At 45.6% G+C, this 9,161-nt stretch overlaps 1 non-coding gene across 1 annotated transcript; it reads left to right on the plus strand.

Moving 5' to 3' along the window:
• The first annotated feature begins 4,833 nt into the window (after positions 1-4,833).
• Positions 4,834-4,915, plus strand: TRNAL-AAG (transfer RNA leucine (anticodon AAG)). The gene has a single exon. It is a non-coding gene; the product is annotated as a tRNA-Leu (tRNA).
• Positions 4,916-9,161: the final 4,246 nt, after the last annotated feature.

A 9,161-nucleotide genomic window follows, 5' to 3' on the forward strand; every position in this document is an offset into this window, starting at 1 on the left:
CCTGTGATATATGGATAATTTGAAGTTATTTTTACAGGACATCTCAATTCTCAGTGAAACTAGATCATCTCACTTACAAACAGGAATATACTTTTCACCATTTCCAGAGGGATGTTTGAAAAGGTTAGAGGATGCTGCTTCACGTATTTCTACTATGGCAAATAACTGATCTAGTTTAAATAGCTTTTAAAATAGTGTTTTATCTGCAAATGGTTTCAAACACCAGTTAGAGAAAATTGATGGTTAAAAAGAGAAAACAGGGCGTTGCCCCCAAACACTTGAATTTCTGTCCTGTTTGCATAATCCTAACCAGTAATGGGAGGACAAATAACATAGTGGTTGTTGAATTATCATTGCATAGAGATAAGTTTCTTCTAAAGACAGTGTTTATTCCAAAGCTGCCGTGCCACAGAAGCTGTGCTGTGGTTGTGGTTAATGGTCATGTTGCAGGAGATGAAGATGGAAGCTTTTTGTCTTCTTGGCCTTGCAGTCTCCTGAGGATATAAATCAATATGACTAAGGAGCAGCCCCTGTGAAGTGCTGAATGACCTATAATATTCACCAGCGTCACTTTAGCCAAGCTTTTAAGAGCATGCTTAAAATTAAGCAGGCTGCTAGATGATGCTGTTGATTTCATTGAGACTTCTTGTGTGTACAGCCAAGTATATTAATGTCTGTAAAATGTTGTTTGAGGAACAGCAATCAGTTCTGCTTTCCTGGTGCAAGTGCCTGTCACTGGGCTCTGATGTTGTGCTCCCCACTTGCTCACTCTGGCAAGTGGATCTTGAATTGTTGTTTAAACAATATCGAAGCATGATGTCAGTAACAGCTGCCACAAGCGAGCTCCTGGTGATTAAGGAAGTCAGATGGGAAGATATGAGTCCCTCCTAAGAGAGAAGGAAAAGTTATCTTTGGGTGCCCTACTTATGGGTGGTTGCTATAACCACTAGGCAGTTGTGGCCTTGAAACACATGGCTGCATCTTCATGCTGTATTAATGCAGGGGATGAGTGAAGGTGAAGCTCTTCTCCCATTAATGGAGGAGTATCTGATTTCTAGATCTGTGTTTGGTTTAGGTAGATGTTAAGGTAAGTACTAAAATAGCCAAGGTTTTGGACCTAATATGCTGAGATAGAACATGTTTGTAGGATTGCAAGTCAGATGGATGTTTTAAGTGCCTATCCAAACTTCTGCTTTAGGTGCCTAAAGCCTCTTCTGGATATGGCCTTTTTGCCTTTTTTCAGTTTATAATATTAAAATATCAGCTCTCAATGGAAGGTGAATGTGCCATTCACCACTGAGGACAGCTGAAGAGCGTTTTGTACAGTGTAGGCACTATAACAAACTCGGTCAAAAGGATTTGGTTTCCTTATAAGGTGTTGATGCCAAGTCTTTGAGATTTTCCTTGAAGGAAGCATGTGTAACACCACCACCAGCCGTTCAGGGAGGTGAGGAGATTGGGTGTGCCCATCCAAAATGTGTATGTAAGGGAGGTATTGGCATTGGTGTAGTTTAATCTGCTAAATTCAGTAGTTGCTAAAGTTGCTGACAGTTCTCTGTAGATCTGGTATCTAAGTGTGCATGCAGCTCAGTGGGGAAAATTCTGATTAATTCTGTCTGCAAATCCTGATTTTTTTTTTTTTAAGTGATACAGACTACCTTCTGTCCTAAGGTGATACCCTGTTACTTAGCTCTACAATAACTAGAACTGTCAATATGCACAACTTACTCCATGACATTCTTTTGAGGAGACTTTTTGTCAGACTTTTTGAATGATACTGCTATATGCTGTATTTTTGATCTATTCACAATGAATAAATAAAAATATGTATTTTTAAAAAATGTGAAAATAAATCTGAGGCTCGACCTGCCAGAACTTAACCTGCGTTGAGTGTTTCTGGATGTCTGTGGGAACACTGCATCACTTGGTCCTTTCATTCACTTTGGTTTTATTCTGGCTGTCAATAAAGTTTTCTTCTTGTCACTTTTCTCATTAGAGTTTTTGTCGTTGCATGTGGGGGGTTGTTTTTGTAAGTTTTTTTTTTTTTAATCGTGTTTTCTGTGTGGTGTTTTGTTGTTTTTTTTTAATAATTTGCCAAAGTTTAATCTTGTTATTGCAAGGTTCCAGAAATCCTCTGTGATGGTTTCATTATTTCGCACCTAATTTCATTCACAGTCAACAGTCAGAAGTTAACTGACTGGAAGGGAGTAAGTGGATTTGTACCAACAAAACCTGTTCTCCTCAATAAAACTAAATGGTTGATGTGCTGTTTCATTTGCATTCAGTTACACGTGGCATTTGTAACTAACGGGAGAAGATGTAAGGACTGAAGTCCTCATTTGTGGGACTGCTAAAGAGGAATCTTTATGCCTTCAGTCTTTGCTTAGTTCTGAGAAATGAATGTAAATACTTGGCCTCTATGATTTGAGGTGTGAGAGGTTTTTGTAATGGATGTCATCTTCAGGATGATGTATTACCCTTTCTATTCAAGAATAAACTGATACTAGCCCTTTAGAAATATTAAAAATGGAGCTCTTGGCTTTGCATGTTTATTGCTTTATTTAGGCAGGTATCATGTATTGTACCTGTACAGTTTAAACAGTATGAAATTGTTCTCTAGCAAAGGCACTTTGAAATATCAGAATCTCCTAAAACAAACAAAAACCCAGCAGAGCTTCTTTACTTCACCATAGCATCACTAAGATGAAAAACGGTGAAACTTGGCACTTCAAGTCTTGTCTGGCTGTAGTTGCTGTAAGAGTAGGAGTGTTTGGCAGGTGCAATAAAGTGGGGAATGTCATGCATCAGGAAGCACAGAGACAGCCAACACTTAAGAGCTCATAAAGGGGAAAATATGTATATTGACTGTTTCTTAAATTACTGATCTATGGGACTGATTTGAATCTCACTCTCTTCCCCACAGGTATAATTTCACTTCTGAGTAGAGTGACTGCTGACAGACACAGCTGTAGTTTAGATGGGCCAAATCAGAACTTCTCATCTGAATTTTAAAAAGGAGGATTTTGTTTGAACCTCAGGTTGGATTGAGAGCCAGTGCTTCTGGTGGTGAGTCAGGGTGTTTAATTTTAGGGGTATCTCATGTGCCTTCCACTCCTGCAGACTTGAATGCTTCATGGGGACAGCTTAGAGGTTTGTGAGGGGTAGGCTGTAGTCTGGACATAACAGATCTAGGTCTTGGGTCCTTGCTCTTTGGCTAACTGCTGTGCCAGGAGAGCAATATAATGAGGTGGATAGCTTGTGTTATGTTTTGAGTTCTCCTGTAAGTTCATTATTCTAATGTGAAAAAAGTCCCATTATCATCATCATCTCACCTTGCAGTGGTAAAATGCAAAACATAGTGACCCAACTGCCAGCCCTGAGGGGCAACCTTTGCTCTCACCCTGCAAGTGTCACATGTGGCTAATGTGAACCATCTGTGGTACACAGGCTTCCTTCAGCATGAAGAAGTGCTTGTTGCCAAGCATAGAAACATTTCTGGGACGGAGGTTGAGCACACCCACAGCAGGGTAGAAAAGTACTTTTCTGAGAGGGTGGTGGTACCCTCACTGCCTGGGCAAAAGCACTTGTGGGTCCAAGCACCCCTTGCAGTGAGGAAACCACCAGTAAGATGTTCTTCATGCATCCCCTTACCCCAACACTGAATATGCAGTGCTGTTCACTGCTGTGTGGACAAGTGCTTGGGGACTGCTTAACCAGATTCTTCCCCTAAACTTTTCTGCCTGAGCAGGTTACACATGCTTTGCAGTATGAAGCCAAATCAGGTCTGCCTAGCTTCTCTCCTCCCTGAACCTCTCCTGTTTTCCTGCAAAATCAGGGCTATGGGAGGGCTGTCTCTGTTCTCAAAAAAACAGCGTCTTGCTGAAAAGGCACTGAACCCAGGGTGTGAAATTGCACCAGTGCTGAAAAGGATCCCATTCACACTTAGACATGCATCTGCTATTCCTCAGTTCTTGTAGGCAGTGAATGAAATTTTTAGCAAGACTGTGCAGAGCTACAGCCTCCTGGCAGGATTATGTCCTGCAGCTCCCTGGGCAGAGAGCTGACACCACAGGGTCCTGCAGGGACAGGCAGGCTCCAGGAGATGCCTAGGGAGATGAGTGCACATCTGTCAGTAGGACTTCAGCACGTTTATCTATCCCATTTAAATGAACCACCGTAATTACAGCTTCACATCAGGCTGTGTTGAGACTTTGTGGCCTTATTGTAGAGAAACTGGAATTTTTCTCCAACCATTCTGCTCTAGTTAAAGGGGGAGAATAACATTAAGTCTCCAAGAAAACATACCCGAGTTTCAGGCAGAATATGAACAGAGACTCCCAAGGGCCCATTCGAGGGGCACCAGGCAGTGAAGGTGTGTTAATAGCCCTTTCTTCAAGAGCTGTACTGATTGCTGCTGCTGCTACTACAGCCTGCCATGAGCAAACCTCCCCGCCAAAGTGCGTGGGCTTTTCACTTTGCTAATGCAATGAGTTGTGGCTTCGCAGCAGAAAATCAAATGCAGTTTTTAGATACTTTGTTTAGACTTCTGGAGGAGGAGCACAGGGTAAGGTCCCAAGTCCCCTAGAGCCTCAGGGGCTGCGGTGTGGCACCCACGTGGTGGCTGCGCTGTGCCCGGGTCCCCGCGGCGTGGGGACACGTAGGGCGCCGCCTGGCTCTGGGTGCTCTGCATCGCTGTGAGTGGAGCTGCTTGTAGCGGGAGTAGAAACACCCGACGGTATTTTATTCATAAGGGAACACGTGTGCAGTGAGATGTAGAAAATGGGGGGCACAGGTGTGGACTAAATGTAGCAGTGAGAGAAATTACGGTAAGGCGGTAGCGTGGCCGAGCGGTCTAAGGCGCTGGATTAAGGCTCCAGTCTCTTCGGGGGCGTGGGTTCGAATCCCACCGCTGCCAATAGCTTACTTTTATTCTCTAGCGAGCCGCTGTTACAGTGCCCTCTGGCGGCCATGCCGGCCAGCAGAGCATTGTGGGTAGGAGGAGGGCCGCGTCCCCACGTGCCGGCCAGAGTGACACCAACATGGCCGCTGCCTGAGCGCCGCCCGCTCGCCGCGCACCGCCACCGGGGAGCCGGCGGCCGCGCTGCCAGCGCCGGCACTCCGCCAGGTAGACCCTTTGCGGCTCTGCTTTTGTGCCTTCTGGGACTGCGCGGACGGCGGGAACCTTGTGGGCGGTGGAAGGGGAAGAGCGCGGCCTGGTCTTAGGTGGGCTGTGGCTGTCTGGGGAGGGCGGTGGAGGCTAGACTCTCTGAGGACTTGACACGGCGGCGAGAACTGGGAGCACGGTGCTGCAGCTGTCCGGCCGGGCGAGGCTCTGACAGAAACTGCTGGCATGGATCGGGGTCGCTGTGCTTGACTCTTGGAGGGAGCGGGCGGGGGTCTGGTCACAGGCCGTGGCCCCTCGTCTTCCATCACCGGCCAGCCACGGGGTGATGGCTGATTCTCCCGGGGCTGTAAAACGGCGCCACCGACTAGTGTGAGGCCCTTCCTCCCAGGGTGGCAGTTCTGCACCTCCCGCCCTGAAAGGGTGCAGTTTTCACGCGAAAAATGCAGTCATCGGCCCCTGCCGGAGCATTGGCTCTGCTAGAGCTGTAGCAGAGCCCTCTGCGCCGAGAACGAGGCGCCCGGTCCCTTCTGCTCCGGGGTGGATTCTCTTCAGCCTCGCGTTACGGTCGGGTTTGGGCAATTGGCCGTGGCCTCCCTCCGGAGCCCCATTCCCTGCACTCCCCTTCTGCTGCCAGGCTGCTGTGTCAGGAGAAAGTTGCCAGAAACGAAGAAGCCTTTGTCAGCGGGCTGCGTTGGGGTGCTCAGGGAGAGCGAGGTGGAGCAGTGTCAGCGTGGAAGATGGGGCTTGGCACGGCGACCGGCCACAGGCCGGGGCTGCCCCAGTGAGAGTTACCACACAGCAGCGAGCAGCTCCGTCACTGCGCCTGGCAGAACAGGCCTAGCGCTTGGTTACTTAAACGTTCAGGTGTTAAAGAAAGGTTCATGCTGAATGCATGAGCTCTTAAATCCTGAAGAGGTGCTTCAGTGACATCACCACCAAAGAGAGGTCCTGGTGCAAAGGAGCCCCACTTGGGTTTATTAGCAGAAGATGACTGTGCAAAGCTGCTTGCAGATGAGCAAAGCAGGGAGAAAATTAAGCAAATAATTGGGTCAGATTTGTAGTTATCACCAGTGTTTGGAAGGTGCTTCAGCTGTTCTTCACAGCTTCCATTTTTTACTGTATGCCAAGGGCCACCTTGGGCTTGAGGACTGGTCCTGGTGTTGGGCTGAGAAACGCCCTACAGAAGAAGGGCTGGGTGCCAGAGGAAATTACGGGAGTGATTCAGGAGATGGCATTTTTCCCATTTCACTGGCTTGTTACCTATATTTTAAGGCACTGATGCAGCAGGAGTTCCTGACCTTTCCTGCACTGCATAATTAGATATGAAGAATATTTCAGGTTTCAGTGTTGGCACTTCAGGGGTCCACGATTACTGACAAATTTAGGTATCAGCAAAATGCTGGAGTATTTCTTGCAGGCCTGGCTAAAAGTCTGTGAGCATGAGATGCCACAAAGGTTTGCAGTTTTTTTTTTACAGTTATGTTAAAGTCTTTGGTAATAAAAAAAGGTGGGTCTTTCAAACCATCACATCCTCAAATACTCTTCTAAGCTCACACTTAGAGGTAGGATTCTGTTCCTTCATTGCTGATTTTTGTAGTTCTTTAACCACAATATTAATGATAATGATTCATACAAATAACCTGCATTGTGTTTTGATTTGCACCTTAAAGGAAAGTCTCTTTTAAAAAACCCAAGTAGTTCTGCCAAAAAGGAAATTTGACACTGCTGACCATATTTGTGGTCTCCTGGTGTTTAATTCAATTCTGTAACTCTTTTGCTGTTGCATATGTATGTATATATGACAAATGTAGAAGTGAACACCACCATACATACACGCTCTAGATGTAGAATTGCTTGAATGGCACTGGGACACACTGCTTCCTATTTATAGACCTGTCTTTCTGATACCCCAATAAAAGGGTAGTTATGTTTTGTCTTTAAATTAATAAAAGAAAACAATTTCTATGATTTTCCTTGAGTACTGACAGCTGGATTTACAGAGAGATTTCATGTATAATTATGTAAACAGCATTAAATGAGTGACTGGAGATCATGTCCTTTAGGCTAAATTTCTCCTTCTCTCCCTTAGTTCAGGAAATATTAATTTCTCTTCTGGAAAATGGAGAGAGAGAACAAGTTAGCCCATACCTGGCACTCAGGCTGCCAAGAAGGTGGCTCTCAGTCTTCTTAGCAGGGCAAAGAAGGAGGGTTTATAATCAAGTCTCCCACCTTCTGTGTGTTATCCCATGTTTTCACACTCTGGGACATACTCCCATCATCAGCTCTGTTCTGCATGAAACTGCAGTTGTTCCATTTTGTGTAGATCTGTCAGGCTAGCTTTATGTGAACCTGCTGTATTAGGCCATCCAGAGGACATGAGCAGGAAAGACAAAACTGGAGCATGTCCAGAGAAGGGCAACGAGGCTGGGGAGAGGCCTTGAGCACAAGCCCTTTGAGGAGAGGCTGAGGGAGCTGGGACTGTTTAGCCTGGGGAAGAGGAGGCTCAGGGGAGACCTCATTGCTGTCTACAACTACCTGAAGGGAGGTTGTAGCCAGGAGGGGGTTGGTCTCTTCTCCCAGGCAACCAGCACCAGAACAAGAGGACACAGTCTCAAGCTGTGCCAGGGGAGGTTTAGGCTGGAGGTGAGGAGAAAGTTCTTCACAGAGAGAGTGGTTGGCCATTGGAATGGGCTGCCCAGGGAGGTGGTGGAGTCACCATCCCTGGAGGTGTTCAAGAAGGGATTGGACGTGGCACTTGGTGCCATGGTTTAGATAGTCATGAGGTTTAGGGTGACAGGTTGGACTCGATGATCTTTGAGGTCTCTTCCAGCCTTCTTGATTCTATGATTCTAAATCTCATTTCTTTCAAAGAGTATATTCATGTGTTTCTGGAGAGAACCCATTTCCTGATGGTAGAAAACACTCTGATATTTATCAGGTATCACATGGTTGTGCAGTAACAGCACCAGCCTAGGGGTAAGATACTGGCTTCTTGCTATGAAGGTTTTACATTTCTGCTTTTTTTTTTTTTTTTTTCAGATAGAAATCTGACTTATTATTAAGTAGATTCAGATTTCTAGGTTGAATGACAGAAAGTATGTAAATAAACCAGAAACGGTGCCTGAATGGAAATTTTGCTGTGAAGTGATGTTCACAACACATTCCTTTGCCTAATCACCTGGGCTGTTAAAACTTTCTTCGGTCAGTTTGTGAGAGTTATTTTTTATGCCTGTCTTTACCAGCACTGTTTTCATGGTCTCTTAAGTGATCTGGGCTAATTAACATTGCTGCAATGATATCGCAAATAATTAGTGAATCGTTTTACTTAATTTCAGCAGGGAGAAGCTACAGTCATTTTAACTGAGGAGTCATTTTTCATTCAGAGGTCAGAACCAGGCATGACACTGACTTCAGCACTGGATTCAGCATGATGACTCATTGTTCTGGAGCACCCAGTCATCAGCTAATACCAGAGTTATTTTCTTTGAAGCTGGTGTAGTTATGAAGTCAAATCTGTTCTGATGATTTCAAAGTGCTCTGTGAGAGGCCAAGGAGTATATTTTTGAACTCATTTAGCAGTACAGTCTGAAGAGTGGTAGGTCAGAAGACATGTGCAAAGTGTTAGGTAGATGACATCAAGGTCAGCACATTCCTAGATGGGAGTAGTGTCTGGTCCAAAGCACAGGGTTTCCACAGGCTTTTTATTCTCCCATCTTTTTAGCTGGCAGTTTTCTCTGTTACCTGCTTTCAGTGAGCTCTGACCAGGGAAGCTAGTGAAACATGTGGCACTGTCCTTAGTGATTATAGGAGCTACTGCGGAGGCTGTTTCAGAGCTCACACATGCCAGCTGACCAGCCAGTGCCCTGTGGATGTGCTGGCTGGAAAACCAGCTGTTACCTGTGTGTTACGGTTGCACGGTGCATAAAAGATAATGCAGGTGCAAAAGGCCTGGCCTTTCGTCCACAAAGCAGTGTTTGGTGCTCTCCTATCTAATTTTGGCTTTCAGAAAAGTTACAAGAACTGACCTATTTTGGAG

Source organism: Indicator indicator, chromosome 22 (genome assembly GCF_027791375.1).
Source record: "Indicator indicator isolate 239-I01 chromosome 22, UM_Iind_1.1, whole genome shotgun sequence".
Lineage (NCBI taxonomy): Eukaryota > Metazoa > Chordata > Aves > Piciformes > Indicatoridae > Indicator > Indicator indicator.